The sequence below is a fragment of the Trachypithecus francoisi genome, unplaced genomic scaffold (genome assembly GCF_009764315.1).
Source record: "Trachypithecus francoisi isolate TF-2019V2 unplaced genomic scaffold, Tfra_2.0 Lachesis_group1, whole genome shotgun sequence".
NCBI lineage: Eukaryota > Metazoa > Chordata > Mammalia > Primates > Cercopithecidae > Trachypithecus > Trachypithecus francoisi.
The window spans coordinates 169095902-169105595 of record NW_022681454.1 but is presented as its reverse complement, the minus strand read 5'-3'; the positions used below and the strand labels follow the sequence as shown (position 1 = coordinate 169105595).

General features: G+C 40.8%; 1 pseudogene; it reads right to left on the bottom strand.

Moving 5' to 3' along the window:
• Window positions 1-906: 906 nt before the first annotated feature.
• Window positions 907-8791, bottom strand: LOC117084856 (annotated as a pseudogene).
• Between the last annotated feature and the right edge of the window lie 903 nt (window positions 8792-9694).

Below are 9694 nucleotides of genomic sequence, written 5' to 3'. Positions count from 1 at the left end.
TTTTTTTCAAGTAACGAAAGGAGGGGCAAGATACATATTATGGTGAATTATATCCATGTGGGAGAAAAATACAACAAACAAAAAGCAACTCCATATGTAGTCCTTTTTCCTTTAGTGGGAGGGAGAGACCCTACAGAAAGAGAATGAAATTGCAGGTTACATATCCAAGGCTGTTTTTCCTAGGAAATATGGGAGTGGATAGAGGAGGTGGGGCTGGATGCTCATGGAAGAAGCAAAGGGTGACTGGCTTACCAGCCTGATCTCCTTTGAGAACCAAGACTGGTGTATATATTTCAAGACAGCTACAAATCCAGTTCCTAGGTTTTAGTGAAGACGTTTAAGAATAGCTGAACAAAACATCTTAGAGGTTTTAAAACTGAGCCAAGACTAACTCTGTGAGGGAAGAAAAATCAAGAGGCTTGAGTTATGAACTTCAAGACGGTTAGAGAGGACACAGATTAGATATCATTTCTCTTTTTCATGGATGATTTCTCACTATGCAAGAATGTTACAGGTAAAAAATTTTAGTATTTATACCCATTCTTCTGAAGAGAGTTGATTCCCTGAAATGATTTGATTTGCTGAATGTAGTGATGAGTGGAGAGTTAGGAAGGTGAGAGAGGAAAAATGTCTCAATTAAATAACTGCAAGGGGCTGATCCAGTTGTTCAGGAGGAAAAGAGTAACAGGCCTGACTGGGAAAAAGCTGGGGAAAGGAAGAGCAGAGAGAGAAAAGAGGGAAAGAGAGTAGAGAGAATGATAAAGGAAAAAGAAGAACTACTTTATCCAGGAGAGACAACAAGATAGAAAAGTCACAATTGGCATAGTGAATATAATTATGAGAGGAGGCCGGGCACGGTGCCTCATGCCTGTAATCCCAGCACTTTGGGAGGCTGGAGCAGACAGATCATCTGAGATCAAGAGTTCAAGATCTGCCTGGCCAACACGGTGAAACCCCATCTCTACTAAAAGTATGAAAATGAGCCAGGCCTGGTGGCACACACCTATAGTCTCAGCTACTCAGGAGGCTGAAGCGGGAGAATTGCTTGAACCCTGGAGGCAGAGGCTGCAGTGAGCTGACATTAGACCACTGAACTCCAGCCTGGGCAACAGAGCAAGACTCCATTTCAAAAAATAATTATGAGAGGAAAAAATATGCAGGTGAGACATTTACAGAAATGATTTTGTATGCCATGCATTTGACCATTCTCCTCAATCTCATCAAGAAATTTTTTCAAATTATATTTGAATTCGTATTTTTATTCCTTTTATTTCTCATTTATTTTAAATGTAGCCACACAAAAATCTGGTGGTTCAATTATAGCAGGAAATGAATGTGCTAATTTCATCTCACATCAGGGGAATCAATAGATACTATTCCAGGCTTGGCATTGATAGTCAAATAAAGATGAGTTATACCAAAATTTAAACACACATGGGTATAAAAATATCTTAAATGAAGAAAAGAGTCCATACATTTTAAGTAACAGAAAGAAAAAAATAACAGGAAAGTAGGCCACATAGCAAAATTAAAGAAACAGCATGATACATAAAAGTGCACAAATTACATAACTGAATTAAGACATACCTCAGTTATTAAAGCAAATCTAAATGTCAAAATCACTAGTAGAAAAGTAAAACCTCGGCCCGGTGCGGTGGCTCACCCTTGTAATCCCAGCACTTTGGGAGGCCGAGGTGGGTGGATCACCTGAGGTCAGGAGTTTGAGACCAGCCTGACCAACATGGACAAACCCTGTCTCTACTGAAAATACAGTATTAGCTGGGCGTGGTGGTACATGGCTGTAATCCCAGCTACTCGGGAGACTGAGGCAGAAGAATTGCTTGAACCCAGGAAGTGGAGGTTTCGGTGAGCTGAGATTGTGCCATTGCACTCCAACCTGGGCAACAAGAGTGAAACTCCATTTAAAAAAAAGGAAAGAAAAGTAAAAACTTTGAGGTCTGACAAGCAAAATATAAAATAAAATAAATAAATTATTTCAAAATAGAATGGTATATCACTGTTACTCATTGTGAAAATCTGAAAAATAAAAAAAGGACTGGTAAAAGTTTAACAAGAATGTGAACAAAACAACCCACAGAGGTTAAAATTTCTACACTAATGTCAGAAAAAGGAAAATACTAATATCAGAGAGAAAATATTTCGTTAAAAATAATTAAATTACACAAAGCATATAATAATAATTCATGTATTCTGTAACAATGATATAAAAGTCAGAGCTTTTCACATTTTTTTGCCTTAATAATTGAGCAAAATAGTTATCAATCAAGACTTGTTTAAAGTGTAAGAATAAATTGATAGAAAACAAATAGCAATTTTGAAATTTAGCTCAACTCAATTAGATACAAAAACTACAAGTATAATCAATTTATACTTTTCTTCCTGGAAATCTTAGCCAATGTAATGAGAAATATTAAAAAGTAAAAGAAAAAAATGTAAAGCCTACAAGAAATTAAATACTACACAATTCAATTACTGGAAACCCATGACAATCAAGTAAACATTAGTAAGCACCTTATAAATTGTATAACTGATTTAACAACAAAACCAGAATTTTGAAATATGTGTCAATAAGCATATCTGACTTTTATGAAACAAATACAGAAAATATAAAAAGAAGATTGGAGAACCATCTTCCTTACTAAAATGACCTTTAGAACTAAATGTATTTTCCAAAAAAATTTCCCCAAGGTTTGTAAGTATAACAATATTTTCTAGAATTAAGGGATTTTAAAACTGAATAAAATGATCTAAGGAACATTTGGAAGATGATTTTAATTATTTTTATTAAAGTATCATCACTTCTTAGAACTTAAATCCTTAGAAATGACAGAGAATGAGTATTTATTAAAAAGATAAACAAAACCTATAACTATGATGATAATCAAGAATAGCTTCATGTAGGGAGGGGGCCAGCAACTAGGGAAAAGCACTTGAAGCAGGAAGTTTAGTAAATGGGATGAATATGAGGAACATAAAACCCCAGAGAACTGCAAAACTTATCTCAGGGGCTGAGGGCTGCAGAGGAGTCTCAGGTTTAGATGTGGGAGACATGGAAGCAAGATGGCGGTGGCAGTGACGGGCCATCTAGAGCGGCCGCTGCCACCAATGGCTGCAGTGGGGAGGTGTGAGCAGTGGCAGAGAGAGTGGCTACAGGAGCAGCAGTAGTGGCAGTGGGAACACTGTGCCCTGTATCCCCAAGGCAGGTGGCTGCACCGCCCCCACCCTCATACTGCTGCCCCAGACTCAGAGCCTCTGCCACTCTGGATCCTGGCCCATGTCACCCCTCTCACCTGACACTGCTGTGGGGCTGGCACAGGGAGGAGGCAGAACTGGGCCCAGGATGGTGCCACACTCCACGGAGCCGGCGGGAGTCAGAGACAAGTGGAGCACTCCCAGAGTCGGTTGCCCTGGAGGGCTGCCTCAGTGGGGCTGGGCCGAGCCACTGCCAGTTGGGGAGCAGTGAGGTCAGGCAGTGAGGGGCATGCAGAGAAAGGCCCAGTGTGGACCTTGAGCACACACCCCAGGCTGCGAGGAGGCACAGCTGGGGCTGCCTACAGGCTCCACGGAGCTGGCAGGAGCCCTGCCCTCCCAGGTACAGGACCTGGAATCTCTGCAGTCTGCACCCTTGGGGGCCTGGGCAGGTCTCCCCTTCCCCTACAGGCTCAGGAGTATCTGCTCCCACTCCCTGGCCTCTCCCCACTCCTGGCGCCCACTCTGATCTTGGGGCAAGCTGGGGAGCTGTCACAGCTCAGCGGGTGTGTGCATCCTTTGGGCAGCACTGACACACCAACCCACTGCTGCCTTGGCCCTCTCCAGACTTTGGGTGCTGACAAGTGGTGGGGTTCAGGGAGGGGAGGGAAGCCGAGGCTTGGGGGCTGAGTGTGGCTCAGCACTGGCTTGCAGGTACCTCTTGGTGCAAGCAGCCTGGGTGCCATGAACAGTTGCAGGAGGCAGACAAGCTCCTGGGTGGAAGGCAGTGGGTCCTGGTGAGGGTCCACCTTCAGACCAGGAAGGGCCTGAAGGGTGGGGGCGAGGCTGCCAGTATTACAGACTGGAGCGGGAACTTGCAGTGCCCTTTCCAGTCCCATCCATGGTCACCCATGGACCAACTGGCATGCACTTTCTCCCCTCTGAGGCCCATAAAAACCTCAGGCTCAGCCAGGGCAGAGCAGACGACAGGACAACCAGCTGCAGAGGAGCTACCCTCTCAGCTGGATGTGCTGGCTGTGGAAGGGAGCTGCCCCCTGTGGGTCTCCTCTGAGCTGTTCTATCACTCAATAAATCTCCCCTGCATCTTGCTCACCCTCCACTTGTCTGCATATCTCATTCTTCCTGGTTGCAGGACAGTAACTTGGAACCCTCTTAATGGAGAAGCTAAATAAGCTGTAACCAAAACAGGGGTAAAACATACTTCTTACTTGCCACGTTGCCAGTGAAGAGAAGGAGAGAATAGCTGTAGCCCCTTGAGGCCCCCAGACCTGGGAGCTCCCCAAGCCAGAGTAATGATTCCCTCTTTGGGGCCCTGCAGTTCCTAGCATTTCTAAACTTCCAGGCACCACCATGTTCCCCAGTACCAGCTGGGGAAGCTGCTTGCAGTGCACCTGGTGGAGCCACAGCCTCACAGAGAAAGCTGGCACCTGGAGCTGCCCATGCTGCGGCAGCAGCTGTTGTATCTGACTGCATAGTGGCAGGATCCCATACTTGCTCACACACCCCTCACTCCTCCACACCTGACTCACACTCTCCTTGAAGGTGTGGGATCCAGGCTGGTAGCATGAACCAAGTGCAGCCTGCCATGCAAAGTGGGTGGAACAAGCCCAGTGGGCCCAAGTAAAACTTGGGCAAAGGTGCCACCGGCCACAGATTTACAGCCAGGAAAGCAATACCCCCAAGATCCCCTAACAATGGGAATCTGGAACTGTAGGTGATGTGAGGAGACAGCATGTTAAAAACTCTCTCACTTTATGTCACTGCCATTAAGTAAGGCTTTCAAGTGAAATTATTTTTGTACTCTACCCTCAATAGACAGAGAGAAAAGCCGTAACTGTCTTATCTTTAATTGAGGACACTAAAGTCTAGGAAGTTGTTTCCCAGAAATCCAGTGACTTCTGGGGGAATGGGCACTCAACAGTTGATGTTCAGATGGGCTATTGGCTCACCTTTTCCCACAAACCTGTCATATCCCCTTCACCATCACTAAAATGACTCAGACTTTACAGTTACAAAAAGGGTAGCTGTGTATTACAATTTATAGTGTGAATATCATTACGAATTGCTTTCTCTCACACACACAATTGAAAGAGAAGCACCAAACTCATTAATTTATTACAACAAAGTAACATTGCTGATAGAACAAAAAAAATTTGTAAGAAATGCTGTTGTTGCATTTCTTAAATGTTCAGGGAACAAATTGAATTTACATTTTACGTCCCTCTAAGTCCATAATGAGTTAGTAAATTAAGCTAGGATCTTTGCAAAATAAGGCTAATATATTGGGGAAATCATACGGGGGATGATCAAGGAATAGAATGGTGCCGTGGCATCTCTGTCAATGAGATCATTTCTGGGCTTTGCGATAGTAAATTAACCCAGCATAGCAGTTTCTAAATTATAACAGGGTGCCATTCAGGATTGAGACTTTTCACTTTTTATGGGAAAAAAATTCTTTTGGTAAAGCTAGAGGGACCCTCCAAGATCATTTAACACTTTTATAAATTGTTGTTAAAGGATCATTTTTCATTTTATTAAAGAGAAAGTCAGTCTCAAAATCACTGTGTTAGTTAGGACTCAGAGTTAGCTACTGTAATGAAGACTGAAATAACTTGATGGGTATTATCATGGAAGAGAAAGAAAAGCGAAAATAAGGTAAAAAACTTACACATCAATTTTTCCTCTAAGGGGCAATTACTACTCTCATTTTAGTGCATTTTCTTGTATTAATTTTTCTGTATAAGTATGGTTGTGCATTAAGTATATTTGTGTATTAACTAAAAATTATAAATGTTATACCTTTTATTTAAAAGGATTATACTATACATATAATTTTATATCATAGATTTTTCAATAAATCTTGAGCATATATATGGCATTAGCATTTTTAGTAAAATCAATTTTGAAATCTATCTCATATTTCCTCCCTCATATATACTGCAATTTACTGAGTCATCTTCCCAGTGTTGAACATTTAAATTTCATCCAACTCTTCAATATTATTATTAATGGGACAATTAATATTTTGGTTCATAAGTCATCACTTAAATTTGAGATTATTTAGTAGTATAGCTTCCTGGAAATAGAATTATCGGTGTGGAAGATTTTATGGTTCATGATTTATATTGCCAATTTGCTGTTCTGAAAGTTTGTAGCAGTTTACACACCCACTGGTGCCTAACATGCTATATATTCTTCACAAACCATTAATTTAATAATATTTGAATAATTTATTGATTGAAAGCTAAAAGGGGCTCCCTTAATCTTTGGCTTTTTTACATTTTCTAATCCTTCATGAGCCAACTTGAAAATTTATATTTCTTCAGAAAGTGCTCACACGCCCCTCATTATTGTAGATAATCCTTCTGTTTTTTTTTCACCAATTAAACAAAGACTTTTTAATATTTTGCTAAATGTTAATTGCTTTCATTATGTCTCCAAACATTATTTCACCACTCATTGTTATAACAAGTTCAGTGAAGATATGCTTATCTAATATTGTACAATATTGTTGTGTTCTGTACATAAACATGCCTATGAATGAGTTCATTTGAGAAGTAAATGATTAGGTAACTGATGTTTTAAAGACTTTGTGATACAGAAATCCTTGGTAGATATTAAAGAGATTTTTAAATGTTTTGAGCTACTGGTCAAAGTTCTTGCATAAGCTGAGACATATAACAATTTTTTCAATTTAAAATAATGGAACATAGATCTTGTAATTGCTAAATCTGCTAACACTCTTTTGGGAACAGCTTAGATGTAAGTAACAAGAGATGCTTGTGCATGAAAGTGTTTCATAAACTGTACTGTATAAATGTAAACTACTACAATTTTCAGGGAAAATCAGAGAAAAAATGTCCCTGCTGTTGGAAGAGTCCTCTCAGGATTCATCTACTCATTAGCCCGACGTCCCCAGTGACTGGAGGAGTGCACAGACTGAGGCCAGAGGCACAAGGCTCGGGATTGGAAGAGGCCAATGCAAGGGCAGAATCTGCAGGCCCAGCACAGGACTCTTTCTCCTCCCCTGTGTAATTGATCTTTAAAAGCACTGATCGCTGTCTAGTGCTGGGAGCACGAGGCCCTTTAAAACTTATGAATTAATGGGGGAGTACAGTAAAAAAAAAGAACTTTCTACCTAGCCCTCAATAAATAGTTGTTGGTGAAATTAGAAATTTGAGGTGGAATTGTTAAAGTTCGTCTTGGTCACCCCTCTCTCGTGAACTTTAATTCTTTTCGTACACTCTGGTGACTCCATTTCCTTGTCAGTCATGGTAGAGGATTTAATGAAATGGCACAGTATGAGTTCTTTGGAGACATTAATGAAAACGCTGCTCAAGGCAGTCAGGGACGTCTAACTGAAAGGCCTGCAGAGAGCCTTCAAAATGCTCATCAACTAGCTCAATAATGACAGAATAGCTTGTATGGTAAGTAGAGGGCCTTTCCAACATAGCAGTAAATCCGTCCCGTACTTGAGCACCACTTTGGGCACCAGCTCTTGCTTAGGAAGTAATGGTAGGCCATGTAGGTGGTCCTGAACCTGGGCTGAACTACAGTGAAAGCTTTCCAGAGCTTCACTATAGTTAAAGGCTCCTTGTCATAGCAAATATTTAAACATTCCAGAGCATAGACCTGGAAGAAGGCCTCCTCTAGGCTGAGTTGCAAATACTCAAAGATCCTACATGGATTTCTTCTGCAGATTAGTCTCTTTCTTTGCACCAGTTCCTCATTTGGGGCATCCTTCCTCTCGCTCACGCACACTCGGCTTCCTGCACCAGCATGTACTGGTGGTCAGGCCCTCTGTCCCCAGCATGCAGGAGACCAAAACGCTGTCTGCTGTCCTCAAGGTAAGGGCTACAAGGGAGGACGAGAGCATCGTGTCTGCAGGAACATACTTGGGGCAGAGGTGAAGCATCCCTCCCACGCTTTCCTCAAAGCCATCTGTTGGTGGGTCGCGCCCAGAGCCCACCTGCAGGCAGCCTAATGACTCACCGGGATCACCCGTAACACCTGACTTTCCGGAGTCCCCCTTTATCACAGAAGGTCTCTCTCCTACTGCTGTGCCTTCCATGTTGGAAATCATTCAGAGTTAAGCCCATCATGCATTTGAGCCTGTTCATTCCTTTTCCCAGAGGGACGCTCAAGCGGTTTCATGTAATCCTTGAGGATTCTGCGCACTGTACTCTCTCACCCTGCCCCTGTCTACGCATCAGCTCTGCCACCCGCTCAACACTACGCTACTACGCTGATACTTCATTGATGTGATGATAGGCATGTTTGTCTTCATATCTTTCCATTTAGCAACCAGTTTAGGATCTGAAATTGTGATGTTTGGACGGCTTCTTGAAAGAATACCTTTTCCAAAAGAACTTCCCCATAGAGCTGCTCAGTGTCCTCTGCATTCCTCACAATCGCATTGTTGTGAATCATTTCAGCATAGAATAGCTTGAATTCTTTCTGAGGACCATGGTCCTGACCAGAAGGAATCGGCAATGGAGACTCTTTAAGTCTCACACATTCTTCGTTTCCTGTTTGAGGCATGGAAAACTGCTTCTGCCATTTTTCAGAGGAGCTATTCTTGGCCCCACGCACTTGCCGTTCGATCCTTCTATTTTTAACTGACCCTGAATTTGTTCTCATTACTGTTTTTATTAAGACGGATTAATGACTTAAATATTAAAAAAAACTCAAACTGTAAGAAAATAAAGTGAATATTTATCTCACGACTAAATGAGAAAGGAAATTATAACTATAGATAAATAAACCACAAAGGAAAATCCACATACATGATTTAAAAATTTGTAAACTTTATATAAAACAAGTGACAACTGGGAAAAATGTAGGTCACTGATGTCATTAAATAATAAAATGTAAGCATAAGTGTGTAATGCATAATATATGTCTACACATCCTGCATTTAACCCAAAGCAGAGGTGTATTCATCATTCTATTTGTTAATATTTTCTTATTTTCTCATTTCAACTTTTATTTTTATTCTTTCTATTTCATCTACTTAATCCTTCATATAATATTACATGGTATAAATATATTTCCTTTTTAGGTTGAGTAGACTGTTTATACTTATCATTAATTTTATACTTATCACCAAAATTTTTCTGAACATTTCAGTGTCAGCTATCACTTGCCTGAAGATGATAAAATGAATAAACAAGAAGCAAATGCAAATTAGTGGAGAACCTAGGAAAAAATATAATTTTTTTCTCAGTCTGTTTTTGGCATACCTGCTTATCATTTTGATTGCAGAGGGAAAACATATATACGCAATCATTGTAAGCCAGTAAAACTTTTCAATGTATTTTAAAATGAAATGTCACAATATTTTCTCATATTTCTGAAAGAGTAACATGATTTTGAGGTGTTTTAACCTATATAAACCGTTTTGAAAAATCAATATGTTGCTTATAAGATACAGCTAAATTTGGCCTTGGTTTTCCAAGATAAT